General features: G+C 43.0%; 1 protein-coding gene across 3 annotated transcripts in view; it reads left to right on the top strand.

The window, feature by feature from the left end:
* The first annotated feature begins 1,157 nt into the window (after positions 1-1,157).
* ctbp2a (C-terminal binding protein 2a) overlaps positions 1,158-14,707 on the top strand; it is a 317,555-nt gene continuing 304,005 nt past the window's right edge. For 2 of the 3 annotated variants that reach the window (XM_063071836.1, XM_063071841.1), the window contains exon 1: positions 1,159-1,452. The gene's annotated coding sequence lies outside the window, so the exon portion shown is untranslated. Of the gene's footprint in view, positions 1,453-14,707 lie in introns of all 3 variants that reach the window. The other variant, XM_063071837.1, reaches the window with a different exon arrangement.

Below are 14,707 nucleotides of genomic sequence, written 5' to 3' on the forward strand. Positions count from 1 at the left end.
TCCCACCACCCCGCTGCTCACTTGAATTCTCGCTTCTGGTATTTAACGTTTCATTCCGAAAACCGGCGTAATTCTATCGCATTGTCAGACAATGCATTCCATAACCTCACCAGTCCTTGTGCACTGCCGACGCTTATGTAGAATGTTGCCTTACGCTGTGGTAGGATTAATCCTGAAACTGTTAGTAAAACAGCTATACTGTGAACTTTCCTATCCCCAAGACCTTTCCAAATCCGATCTGACAGACTCGCTGCATATAAATATATAACCAACGGATGAGACAAGAGCAATAAACCAAGCGCTGGAGGAACTCAAACTCCCCGGGTCTGGCAGCATTGGGGGTGGGGGTCAGTGAAGAAGGAAATTGTCGACGTTTCGGGTCGAAACCCTGCATCAGGACTGGAAACAATGCTGATGCATGCACGCTGCAACTTTTTAAATCAGCCGGATGGGGAAAGAGTAGAGCGTTTTTATTTGTCTTTTAAATTTTTAGAATTTAAAAAGCATGTGAATTTTAACCGAGCTTGAAGGGATTATTTTTGTCAATATTCAGTTAATTAAAGAAAACAAAGTAATTTTTGACTTAAGTCTGCAGTTTTGCTCCCAATGTATTTAATTAAGTTTTTTAAAAAAAAATTATAAACGAGCAGAAGCGAGCTGTTGAAGTCTTGATGGGAGACAGGCGGAAAACTTGGGTCACCTCACTTTCGTTATGGTGAATGCAATGCTTTTCTGTATTTGTAAAGAAAAAGTGAGGCTCTTGAGAATATTTTCAGTTCACGAAGCAGATTTTAATTTGGCGTGTTTTTTTTAACGAGGAACCTTGCAGTCGGAAAGTTGAGGGTTGTAGGCGGTGCAGTGTAGTTTTTCGTGCACGGGGAAGGAGTCGGTGGCTCCCGTCTCCATGTCGATGCTATCGGGAGAAGTGTAAAAGTGAGCGGCTGTGCGAGTGTTGGAGGCGCGGTTGTCCATGTGGGGCTGTGTCATTGGTTTATGGCAGAGCCCGCCCGCCGAAGCCAGCCCAGCCCAGCCCAGCCAGACCCCCTCCGGTCCCGGCCCGCTTGTTTCCTCTCCCTCGCTCTCTGCAACTCGCTGTTTCTTCTGCTGGGGGTGTTGGAGGGGGGCAAGAAGGGAGGGGGCGGGGGGCAAGAGGAGGAAGTCCGATCGCCAGGAGTCACCGAGGACCAGGACAGCAGAGCGGCCGCTCCGTCCTCCCCTTCTCCGACTGCTTCTGTCTCTCGCAGCGGCTGTCGTCCCCCACTCGGGGGGAGAACCCGGTCCTGTCGCTCGGATCTTACAGGCTGCAGTCCGAGGATTAAGTTTAATTGTTTTCTTTTTCTGATGTGGGACCAGCTGATCGGAGGGAGCTGCCGGCAAGCGTGAGCGAGGTCCGCCGAGTGATGGAGATATTGGTGCCGAGGGACGGGCTGTAACCGGGCGGTGATCGCACAGGTACCGGGAGCTGGGCTGGGCGATTGGCGACAGCGACACCCTCCCTGGGCAATCCGCTCCCTTCCTTATTTCCTTCCTTCCTTCCTTCCTTCCTTCCTTCCTTCCTTCATTCACTCACTCCCCCAACCTCCACCTTGTACACGCCCCCACCCCGCCCCCTGCGGTCATGCCGCCGCTCGCACACCATGCACTAACTCCTTGCGTTCGCCGCCAACACAGCCCCCCTCCTTAACTTAATTCTCTCACTTAGCTCTCTCCATCACTTCACTCTGTCTCCTTCCCGCCCGCTCTTCCTCACTCCCTGACTTCTCACTCCCCCCTCTAGCCCTACCTTCAGGAGCTTCTCATCTTCCTGCTCTCCTCCTCCCTTTTAATGGGAACAGTCGCTGTGTCTACTCTCCTGCCTACCCCCACCCCCACAGAGTTGCCTGCAACCCCCACAAATGGATCTGCCACCCTTTTATCATTTCTTCCCTCTTTCACCCACAATAAAGAATGACGATGCCTATTATCCTGCATATTCCAAATTAATTATACGGTGCCCTTTCTCTTCAGCCCTGAATTCCTTCTTGGCCCCGTACCTTTTGTGCATGGTGCAGGTCCAGGTTCAGGTATGCTTGTCCCCTCAATCAGCCTCAGATCCCTTTCCACACAGCCTTTCTATTGGCACACTTATCCGCCACCTTTTCAACCTCTACTCCACTTCCACACAGAACCCAGTCTCCTAAACAAACAAATCCCAATTTGTCACCAACCACCTTGCCAATAGTTCCTTGCTGCCATTGTCCTTAAACACACTTCCCTTCTAATCTTTCTCTTTTCCCTCCGATCGTTTTCTGTCTCCCCTAGCTTCATTTCCCCTGGCACCCTTCTTTTCTCTGCCCTCGGCCTTCCCTCTTTTTCCCACCCATCCTTTGCTCCTCCGAGTCTCCAGCTACTTTTTCTATCTTCCCCCATCCAGCTCAACTTGTGTTTTTCGTCAGTAATGCTGAGAGGATAGTTGGAATGTAGGGAAGTAAATGTCGCCGTGCAGTGGTTTCCTGCTGTTTTCTAATGATGAGAAACTAGATTATCCACGTTTCCAAAAGGAAGTTTGGGGGGTGGGAGGGGGGCTCTATGCCTTGAATGTTAAGTTAATTGCGCCCTTTTGGGAGCTTATATATCATGGCAGAGTCATTTACAAAGATGCATAGAAATGATAATTTGAGGTATTCTCCTTGGTATTACTGGATAGATGCTTTTGGAAAAATATGTAAGAAATATTTTCAGTTTTAGATATCTGCCATCTGACGCTGAAGATTTTTAGATCCAAACAATTCTAGTCCCTTCTAGATAATCTTCCTCACACTATGGTGATTGTGACTGACCTAACGTGGGTGCATTAATTTTGTAAAGTTGGAGCCTATGTTTATTATAAAGTTTGGTGGTTTAGGAAGCAGTCATTGAAAGCTACAGGCCGCTTTTGGCCCATCCAGTCTGCGCTGAACCATTGAAACTGCCTAATCCCATCGACCTGCTCCTGGACCATAGCCTTCCCATCTATGTACCTATCCAAACGTCCCTTGTTGGTAAAAGCATATGAGGTTTTGTGCAAATTTTAAACAAAGGCTTCCCCGCCCTCCCCCAACAAGTTTATCCTTTTTAAAAAAATATTGCCAGTCTATGAAATTTGATTCCAGAGGTACTTTTTAAAATACTCCTTCACAGTTGATATGCTGAAGGTGGTGCATTTATGTTAATCCAGGGTCACTTATGGTCAGAATGCATACTGTCTGTTGAATTATGTATTTTGGGTGTTTTTTCTTTAGAATTACATCTAACATCACAAAACGAGAGAAATAAATATTTGACACTTAAAGGGTATGGGCCTGAACTTGTCACTTCTGTGTGTGCCAAATGTTTGGGCAATATATCTTGTGGGATATATATAATGTGTAACAGCATTAAGCAGACAATAGGTAGTTTGTCAGATTTATAACGTTAGTAAATGATTAAATAGTGATATGAAATACCAGAACATGTTTGTACCAGTTTGTTCCAGTTGAGCAAGGGAAAGTAAAACGTTATGAATTAGTAATAGAAACCTTGGTTAATTTCACAAATAGATTAACAGCAGATTGAGTTTGCCGCTGTATAATTAAAATGGCTGCAGAGTTTGACTTTTCTATAGAGATTGATTTAAAGAAATTTCAAAGCAGTTTGACTATTCTTAAATTGATTTGGTGATTTATTAGGGAGATAAAAAATGGATTTCAAATGTAATGTAAATTTAATATAATTGATGCTCAAAACCAAAACATTTAAGCCACATTGTTTCAATGGAAATGGATATTAAGCAGTGGTTTCTGTGTATAGAGTTGGTACACTACCAGACAGTTTTCTGGGTCTAGCTTTAGAGTATGCTCTGTGGGGTGTATCTGCAGATAATTGAAAAACATGCATAGACTTCTTCTGTCCTTATGCTCATTTCCAAACAAAAAGTGCCAACTACTTAGTGGAAAACATTTCTGGCAGTGGAGAACATGGTTTTAACTCAATATGTGGAGTATATGAAGTCGCTGGTAATCAGCTGAAGTTTTTATATTTATTTACTGAGATAGGGCCTTTCAGCCCTTTGATCCACACTGCCCAGCAATCCCCCAATTCAATCCTAGCCTAATCACAGGACAATTTACAATGACCAATTAACCTACCAATCAGTAGGTCTTTGGACTGCGGGAGGAAACTGGAGCACCCGGAGCATCACAGGGAATGTAAGAACTCCTTATAGGCAGTGGTGGGAATTGAACCCAGGTTGCCTGTACTGTAAAGCGTTGTGTTAGCAACTACACCACTGTTGAAGAGAGAAATAGGAATGTTTTCTGATAGGTAGGACTTGACAAGTCGTAGTTCCCAACATTCTGTACTTGAGCCTCAGCTTTTAATCAATTATACCTCTGATTTGGAAGAGGAGATTGATGGTTTTGTTATCCTGTTTGCAAATCTAAATGAGAAGGCATAGTCGTTTGTATTGATGGCAGTGCTAAGTTTTAATTAGGTTGAACAAGTCTAAGTAAAATTGAAAGCTGGAGTTTAGTGCAGGGAAGTGTAAAGTCATCAGCTTTTGGATTGGAGAGAGAGAGTTTGGAATTCTTAATGGGAGGTGATGATGAGCCGTTGAAGAGAAAAGGAGTTTAGATGTACATATCCTTAAAACTTTGTGCGCAAATGTATAAAAAAAATCAAAAAGTCTTGTAGAATACTGGTGGCTATCTGAAGGAGTTAACTGCAAAGCGGAAAATGTAAATTAAGATCCAGTAATGTAGGAGGGTGTTTTAAAATTTTCCTCAGATTTAACTCTTGGTACTACACCTAAGGAAAGGTGTATAAATTTAGAAAAAGGTGTAGATTCATTGGAATAGCACAATAAAAAGGTTGCTTTTGATCACCTTGGCTTTCGGAGGTTGAGGAGTGATGATAGTTACGTAAAAATGCTGAATGTAACGAGGGAGATCAAGAGAAATAAAGAGTTAGGTTTGCTGTAAGTGAACTCAAGAAGCACCTACTGTACTTACACCGCTGTGGATGCAAAAACTCTGCCGAAAACTGGATGGTGCTGAGGTAACCACAGTTTTCAAGATTGTGGTTGATGGATACAGTATTGGGTTATGGAGAGTGGTTAAATGGAATTAAGGTACAGAGAGCCACAATGCACAGAATTGTGAAACAGCCTTCAGATTTAAAGATGGTTTGCTTTTGTTAGCAAATTGCTGTTGTCTGGTATAGTTGAGTGGCTGATTTTTTTGTGCATCTTTTGATGGGCATCTCAAGATTCATTTGTGTATGATGATCATACAAACCTTTTGTCTCAACTACTGCCTTTTGGTCCATCTAAGCTGATGAAATTGGAATCAAACTTAGCATTAAATTTCCTTTATCTATATATACAGATTTAAACATCTGTCTAATGTATGAGATTGTACTCTTTGCTAATTTGACATTTATTTGCATCTCAAGATTCATTTGTGTGTGATGATCATACAAACCTTTTGTCTCAACTACTGCCTTTTGGTCCATCTAAGCTGATGAAATTGGAATCAAACTTACCATTAAATTTCCTTTATCTATATATACAGATTTAAACATCTGTCTAATAAGTATGAGATTGTACTCTTCGCTAATTTGACATTTATTTGATTAATTCTGTTAAGCTTTGGTTATTTTTCCTGAACCTTATTATCATAGAAGTAAGTTTTCAGCCAATTCAGTTTCCGCTGTTTGGTGTCTGAAGGAACTGGGTACAACAGGGGCAGGCAATGGGATCAGTCATCACCCTAGCCGCTTTCCTGCATCTGAGATCTAATTGCACCTCTAACCAAGCTATTTCAGTACTGTTATAATACTGACATCTACAACAAGGTGGAAAGTTGCCCTGCTGTGTCTTATTCACAGAAAGTAGGACAAATCCAATACAGCTAATTACCACCCAGTCAGTCTATCTTCCAATACCAGGAAGCTGATGGAAACTGCTATTGACAATTCTATTAAGGGCAATTGTTTCCCTTACCTATTTCCATTGTTTCCATTATCTATTTCCCAATGTCCAATTTTGATACCACTTGGCTTCAGATCTAATCACAGCCTTTAGTCGAGATGTGAACCAAGGAGCTGAATTCCTAGAAGCTGAGGTGAGTGACTGGGCATTCAATTGAGTGACATCAAGGTAAGGCTAAAGTCAGTGTTCACCATGTGGAAAATAGAGTCACACATAAATGAAGATGTTTGTGGTTCTTAGTGCTTAATCATCTCTTCCCTGGGATATCCCTGCAAGAATACCTCAGAATAAGCTCAACCTTCTTCACTCACTTCACCACGGCCTTCCTTCCAACAGAATGGGTTTAATAGCATTGGTGTGTGTCGTGAAATTTGTTGATTTTGTGGCAGCAGTAGAACGCAATATATAATTTTAAAAACTGAATTACAGTAAATATATATAATTGTTAAATTAAATAAGCAGTGCAAAAATAGAAATAAAGAAGTAGTGAGGTAGTGTCTAAGGATTCAACGTCCGTTCAGAAAACAGATGGCAGAGGAGAAGAAGTTGTTCTTGAATCGGCGAGTATGTGCCTTCAGGCTTCTGTACCTCATTCTTGATGGTAGCAATAAGAGCAAGGCATGACCTGAGATGTACCCAAGTAGAGTTCAATTCCCTTCACAATTCTTAGAAAAAGAAGTGGTTTAGGTCTGTATGCAGCAAGATCAGAACACAGTCAGGCATGATATCGGTGACACAGTTTGGGTTGATACATAGCAGCAACATTTGCAGCTCAAGACTACTAGGTAATAATTGTCTCCAATAAGAGAAAGTCTAACCACTTTAAGTATTATTACCATTGCCAAATCCTCCATTATCAATGTCTTGGGCTCACCGCTGAATAAAAACTCAGCTGGACCAACCACATGGTTATATGAGTTGTTGAGTGGCTGTGTTACAACCACGGACTCCGTTGTAGGGTCTAAGCACCCAAGCAGGTGGACTGTGCACCAGGTTTGACAATTGCACCCGTTAGTATGCATGTTCTTGCTAATGTGTGTCCCATTATGATGGTATTTAACTCCCTTCTTTTCATTCTAGTCTAGTTGAGACTTGACCAAAAGCACAGCAACATTTATGCTCCCTGCTTGCTCTCACCTTTGTCTGGGAAAGAAGACTACCGTTTTGACTGACGGTATCAAGGAGTGGTGTACATGTAGTATTTAGTTATTGCTTCCAACCACAACATTGGTGTTCACTTTCAGTTTGAGGGTTTTGGTTAATGACCCTGTTGGCCTAGCGTTTCTTGTTTTCCCTTTCTTTTAAAATCTACACCAGTTCTCATTAAGGTCAGTGAACTGTTGACCTGCTTCAGTGTCTCTCACTCTCGGCACTTGGCCATATCCAAAGCTCTTAACAGGTTGGGTATCCTGCAGGGAGTGACAGAATCCCTAATGTCCCAAGGTCCTTCCTGTATCTCTAAGTCACAGTGCAAGAGTGCGATGGACTACTTTCCACTTGTCAGGACACATGCAGCACCAAGAGCTCTCGAGAAGCTTGATGCCATCCAAGACAAAGCAGCCATCCTTATTGTCACGCAAACACGAGGAAATCTGCAGATGCTGGAAATTCAAGCAACACACACAAAATGCTGGTGGAACGTAGCAGGCCAAACAGCGTCTATAGGAAGAGGTACAGTCGACGTTTCAGGCCGAGACCCTTCGTCAGGACTAACTGGAAGAAGAGATAGTAAGAGATTTGAAAGTGGGAGGGGGAGGGGGAGATCCGAAATGATCGGAGAAGACAGGAGGGGGATGGATAAAGATGAGAGCTGGAAAGTTGATTGACAAAAGGGATACAAGGCTGGAGAAGGGAGAGGATCATGGGACGGGAGGCCTGGGGAGAAAGAAGGAGGGAGGGGAGCACCAGAGGAAGATGGAGAACAGGCAAGGAGTTATTGTGAGAGGGACAGAGAGAGAAGGGGGGGGGGAATAAATAAATAAATAAGGGATGGGGTGTGAAGGGGAGGAGGGGCATTAACGGAAGTTAGAGAAATCAATGTTCATGCCATCAGGTTGGAGGCTGCCCAGATGGAATATAAGGTGTTGTTCCTTCAATCTGAGTGTGGCTTCATCTTTACAGTAGAGGAGGCCATGGGTAGACATATCAGGATGGGAATGGGATGTGGAATTAAAATGTGTGGCCACTGGGAGATCCTGCTTTCTCTGGCGGACAGAGCGTAGGTGTTCAGCGAAACGGTCTCCTAGTCTGCGTCAGGTCTCACCAATATATAGAAGGCTGCACCAGGAGCACCAGACGCAGTACAGTATATCACACCAGCCGACTCACAGGTGAAGTGTTGCCTCACCTGGACGGACTGTCTGGGGCCCTGAATGGTGGTGACAGAGGAAGTGTAAGGGCATGTGTAGCACTTGTTCCGCTTACAAGGATAAGATTTTTTTTTGGCCTGGTGCTCCTTGGTGGGGTCATGATCGAAGGGTAAATAAGAGGAGGTATCAGCGAGTTGTCGCTTTGCCTCGGCAAGGTAGAGGTTAGTACTCCAGACTACAACAGCACCCCCCCTTATCAGCGGGTTTTATAGTAAGGTTAGGATTGGTGCGGAGGGTGTGAAGAGCAGAGCATTTGGAAGGAGCGAGGTTGGAATTGGAACAAGGTGTGGTGAAGTTGAGACAGTTGATGCCCCGTCTTCCTCTGGCGCTCCCCTCCCCCTTTCTTTCTCCCTAAGCCTCCTGTCCTATGATCCTCTCCCTTCTCCAGCCTTGTATCCCTTTTGCCAATCAACTTTCCAGCTCTTAGCTTTACCCTCCCCCTTCTGTCTTCTCCGATCATTTCGGATCTCCCCCTCCCCCTTCCACTTTAAAGTCTCTTACTATCTCTTCATCAGTTAGTCCTGACGAAGGGTCTCGGCCCGAAACGTCAACTGTGCTTTTTCCTGTGGATGCTGTCTGGCCTGCTTCGTTCCACCAGCATTTTGTGTGTAATCCTTATTGTCACTCCATCTGCTATCCTAAATACCCGTCTCTTCCAACACAAGTGCATAGTGTTGCAGCGTCTAGCATGTCTAAAATATAATACAGTTACTTGCCCAAACTAGTGACCTTCACAACCAAAAAGGGCAAGAGCGGCAGGTGTGTGGGAAAACGACCACATGAAGATTCCCCTCCAAGTGTCTTACCATTCTACTTTAGAAATGTAGCACTGTTCTAGCATTGTCTCTAGGTCTGAATCTTTGTTAATCTTGAACAGCAACACTGCAAGAGAACATTCAAAAACAACACTTCAAAAAAACCAGCTTGCTTTCTCAGGAAGACATCTTTTTCCCAAGAATGGGTAGTAAGTGCTGTCCTTGCCAGTGCTGCTTAGATCCTGAAAAGAAATTAAGTACTTGTGAAAGAAACGAATATGATTTCTATGTGCTAGACACTTGATTGTAAGAAATCCTACTTCAGCACCATGCTATTTATGCCATTACACCAGAACACGATCAAACATGACGCATATATGAGCTGAAGCTTTGTGTGCATACACTACCACCAGTTATTGTGATGATTTCAGAGGCTGTTCAAATCTTGAAACAAGTAAGAAATTTCTTCTGACAGATTGTTGGGGTGTCATCAAGCCAAGAAGGAAAACTTACTTAGATTGGGGAATCAAAGGAAGGTTGCTGTGGTGATAGTTACTATTTCTTTCCAACAAGATGCAGGAACAGCAGCAAGCAGGAATTATTTTACAACCATCCAGCGTGAATTGGCGTTTGGCGACTTAAGTCCAGGTTGAACAGTTACAGTAAAATTCTGATCATCTAGACCTGATTGTTTGAAAATCCTGGTTATCTGGCATCTGATTCACCCATTAGTCTGGGATGTGCAGTGAACTAATGCAATGTGGTACCATAGCCAGGGTTTCAGAGTGCAGATGGGCATAGTGCCTGAACAGATGTGTGCCTGCAAAGGGGTGGAATCAGGTAATTTGTTAGGTTTGTGGCCAGAAATGGAGTACAGAATGTTTGTTTATCTTCCAATCCCTTTAACCTTGCTGACTCCATTGAGAAGTTTATTAAACTACTTTCTAAGCTGTAAAATTAAATGAAATCTAAGTATGTTTGGGTATGAATAGAATTATATCTAATAAGATGGGTAATCTCCTGCTCTACCTTTACCTGTGTCAAAAAGGTGCTTAACTGTATAATTTTAGAGACTTAATATTTGACTCCTTTGGTTAACGAATACCGTATTTTCACCCATTAGTTTGCCTAATTCCTGCATAAAATGAAGTGGAGTAGTGACTCTTTCTGCACCCAGTTGTAGTGTCTTGTGCAGTTTCATGGTAGTGACTTGTACCTTATTATTGAAATGTTTCCAAATAGCATACCTGTGCTCTCAGTAGGGCTTGGTATGTCACCAAAGACGCTCACAAATTGCTACAGATGTACTGTGGAAAACGTTCTAACTGGCTGCATCACCAGCTGGTATGGGGGGGGCGGGTTGAAGTAAGCTGCAGAGAGTTGTAAAATTAGTCAGCTGCATCATGGACGCTAGCCTCTGTGGTATCCAGGACATTGTCAAGGAGCGATGCCTTGAAAAGGCAACATCCATCATTAAGGACCTCTGTCGCCCAGCGCATTCCTTGTACTCATTGCCACCATCAGGAAGCAGGTACAGAAGCCTGAAGGCACACACTCAGTGATTCAGTAACGGCTTCTTTTCCTCTGCCATCCGATTTCTGAATGGCTACTGAACGTATGAACACTACCTCACTACTTTTTATTTCTAGTTTTTGTACTATTCAATTTAACTATTATATTTTTTTTACTGTAATTCACTTTTTCTATTATCGTGTATTGCATTGCACTACTGCGGCAAAAACAACAGATTTCACGACATGCTGGTGATATTAAACCTGATTCTGATTCTGCACAAAGATGACTGTGGAAAAGGTGGATTTCAATCCTGTGCTGCCTTTGTGATTTTAAAAATGGGAGTTAGTCTCAACCATGTAAGCAGTAAGGTTTCAATCATTGAAAGATGTTGAAAGTTGAACTTCAGTCATATTTCTTGTTTATGTTTGTTTGCTTTCATCACTTTTGATTTCTCATTGTGTTTCCCAACTCTGAAGTTCTTCATAGTAGAGGTGACAATTGTCTACAATTTACCATAAATATTGCTCACGATTTACCATAAATACTGTCTACAATTTACCGTAAATGCTGTCCACATTCTTGGCAGACTCATGGCAAGTTTTTCTTTGGTCACGTACAAATAATCCTGCCAATTCCTCTCAGAGATGAACTAAGGTTTCTGCAAGGGCATGAAGCTTGTTAAATGTAAGTGCTGGCAATAGTTGAGGCTTGTTTTCCTGAGTTGGCATTTCATCATTCTGTCTGTTCAGCTGCTCTGTATCAGTCCCACCCTCTAATCTGCATTGAATCAATGTGCTTTCCCCTTTCCATTGCACTATCTCCATTGCTGTTTGGTCTCTTATTCATTTTTACAAGGCACTAACACTCATGAAATGGATGAAACCTGCCTTTATTAAAGATTCAACTTAAATCGGAGTCAACTTTGTTTCTTCGTCCTAGCATTGACAGCAGTGTAGGAAAGAAATTGTTAAGCTAATTAAAGAAAGCCCCCATTGATCAAGTTAAATGCCATTCAGTTTTAAAATGCATCTAGAAGAAATGTCTACAAGGATTTGTGTACCTACAGGAGAATGGTGAATGTTGGCGATTATGTAACTACACACACAAAGGGCTGGAGGAACTCAGCAGATCGGGCAGCATTAATGGAATGAATAAACATTCAACGTTTTGGGCCGAGAACCTTCTTCAGGATTAGAAAGGAAAGGGAAGATGCCAGGATAAAAAGGTGGGTGGAGGAGAAGGATAGCTGGAAGGTGATAGGTGAGCCAGGTGGGTGGGAAAGGTGAAGGATTGGAGAGGAAGGAATCTGCTCGAAGAGGAGAGTGGACCATAGGAGAAAGGGAAGGAGGAGGGAACCCATGGGGGGTGGGGGGGTGATAGGCAGGTGAGAAGAGCTAATAGGCCAGAGTGGGAATAGAAGAAGAGGGGAGGAAGAAGGGAAATTTTTTTACTGGAAGGAGAAATCAATGTTCATGCCATAAGGTTGGAGGCTACATAGACGGAATTGCTATATTTATGTATTGCTATATTTATGCTCTATTTTTGGTTGGTGCGGCTGTAATGAAACCCAATTTCCCTTGGGATCAATAAAGTATATCTATCTATCTATATAAGGTGTTGCTCCTCCATCCTGAAGGTGTCCTCATTGTGGCATAAGAGGAGGCCACATACCGACATGTCAGAATGGGAATGGGAATCAGAATTAAAATGTTTGGCCACGAGGAAGTACTGCTTTTGGCAGATGGGACGGAGGTGCTCGATGAAGCAGTCCTCGAATTTTTAGGGGTCTCACCAACTTAGAGGAGGCCACATTAGGAGCACTGAATACAATAGATGATCCCAGCATATTTGCAGGTGAAGTGTTGCCTCATCAGGAAGGACTGTTTGGGCCCTGAATGGAGGTGAGGTGAGGTTATGAGGTTACAATGAACAAAATAATATGTATGTAACATACTATTTTGGCCATTGTAACGCTGATTACATGGGAACAAGTTTATGCACCTCCCACGAATAGCACTGAAATCGCATTATTTTAATTATGCTGATATTGGAGAGGGTCTGAGGAGGGATTACGGGAATGAAAAGATTAATGCATGAGGAGTGTTTGATCGGTCTGGGCCTGTACCTGCTGGGGTTAAAAGAATCGGGGAGGGGGGGAGGTCTCATTGAAGCCTACTGAATACTGAAAGACCTCGCTAGAGTGGATGTGGAGAGGATGTTTCCTATTGGACCAGAGGACACAGCCTTAGAGTAGAACTGAGGAGGAATTTCTTTAACCAGAGGGTGGTGTAACGTAGAAGTCATTGCCATGGACAGCTGTGGAGGACAAGTCATGGAGTATATTTAAATTGGAGATTGATATATTCTTGGTTAGTCATGGCGTCACAGGATATAGGGAGGAGGCAGGAGAATGGAGTTGAGAGGGAGAATAAATCAGCCATAATGGAATATCAGAGTGGAGCTCAATGGGTTGGGTGGCCTAATACTGCTTCGATATCTTATGGTCTTACATAGTTCCATGGGACCTCTGGTTTAGTGCTGAGTTTTGCTGGCATTGCACTGATTTCTCTCTAGTCTTTCCATCCCAGAGTGGGTTGTGAATCCACAGTCTTCTGACAGAGGCTTTCGCTCTGAGTGTTCGTCACCAAGAAGAACAGACATGCGGAACTTCTTTCTGTGACTTGTTTTCGTGCTGTTCAGCATACAGAGAGCTAAGTGTTACCATCACCCATGTTTCTTGGTCAATGTTTCTAGTCATCCTGACAGTCTGCGTAACATATTTGATTTTCTACCTCATGACTTAGCCTTTCAAGCTTTGATAATAACATCATTGTGTATCTGCTTTGTCTTTTGTAACAATTGCTTCACCTCTGTGGCACCTCGTGACAACTTAAATAAAAGTTATTTTTCTTGGTTTTCCTCATTGGCACAAATTGTACAGTGGCATGCTAAAGTTTGGGCACCCATGGTCAAAATTTCTGTTACTGTGAATAGCTAAGCGAGTAAAAGATGACCTGATTTCCAAAAGGCATAAAGTTAAAGATGACACATTTCTTTAATATTTTAAGCAAGAGTACTTTTTTATTTCCATCTTTTACAGTTTTAAAATAACGAAAAAGGAAAAGGGCCCGAAGCAAAAGTTTGGGCACCCTGCATGGTCAATACTTAGTAACACCCCCTTTGGCAAGTATCACAACTTGTAAACGCTTTCTGTAGCCAGCTAAGGGTCTTTCAATTCTTGTTTGGGGGATTCTCGCCCATTCTTTCTTGCAAAAGGCTTCTAGTTCTGTGAGATTCTTGGGCCGTCTTGCATGCACTGCTCTTTTGAGGTCTATCCGCAGATATTTGATGATGTTTAGGTCGGGGGACTGTGAGGGCAATGGCAAAACCTTCAGTTTGTACCTCTTGAGGTAGTCCATTGTGGATATTGAGGTGTGTTTAGGATAATTATCCTGTTGTAGAAGCCATCCTCTTTTCATCTTCGTCTTTTTTACGGATGGTGTGATGTTTGCTTCCAGAATTTGCTGGTATTTAATTGAATTCATTCTTCCCTCTACCAGTGAACTGTTCCCCGGGCCACTAACTGCAACACAAGCCCAAAGCATGATCGATCCACCCCCGTGCTTAACAGTTGGAGAGGTGTTCCTTTCATGAAATTATGCACCCTTTTTTCTCCAAACATACCTTTGCTCATTGCGGAGTTCAAAGGAACATCTAAACAAGCCTGATGCATTTTGGAAACAAGTCCTGTGGACTGGTGAAGTTAAAATAGAACATGCTTCTGTAAAAAAGCTGAAGATGAAAAGAGGATGGCTTCTACAACAGGATAATGATCCTAAACACACCTCAAAATCCACAATGGACTACCTCAAGAGGCGCAAGCTGAAGGTTTTGCCATGACCCTCACAGTCCCCCGACCTAAGCATCATCGGAAATCTGTGGCTAGACCTCAAAAGAGCAGTGCATGCAAGACAGCCCAAGAATCTCACAGAACTAGAAGCCTTTTGCAAGGAAGAATGGGCGAAAATCCCCCAAACAAGAATTGAAAGACTCTTAGCTGGCTACAAAAAGCGCTTACAAGC

The sequence above is a fragment of the Mobula hypostoma genome, chromosome 19, assembly GCF_963921235.1.
Source record: "Mobula hypostoma chromosome 19, sMobHyp1.1, whole genome shotgun sequence".
In the NCBI taxonomy this organism is placed as follows: Eukaryota; Metazoa; Chordata; class Chondrichthyes; order Myliobatiformes; family Myliobatidae; genus Mobula; species Mobula hypostoma.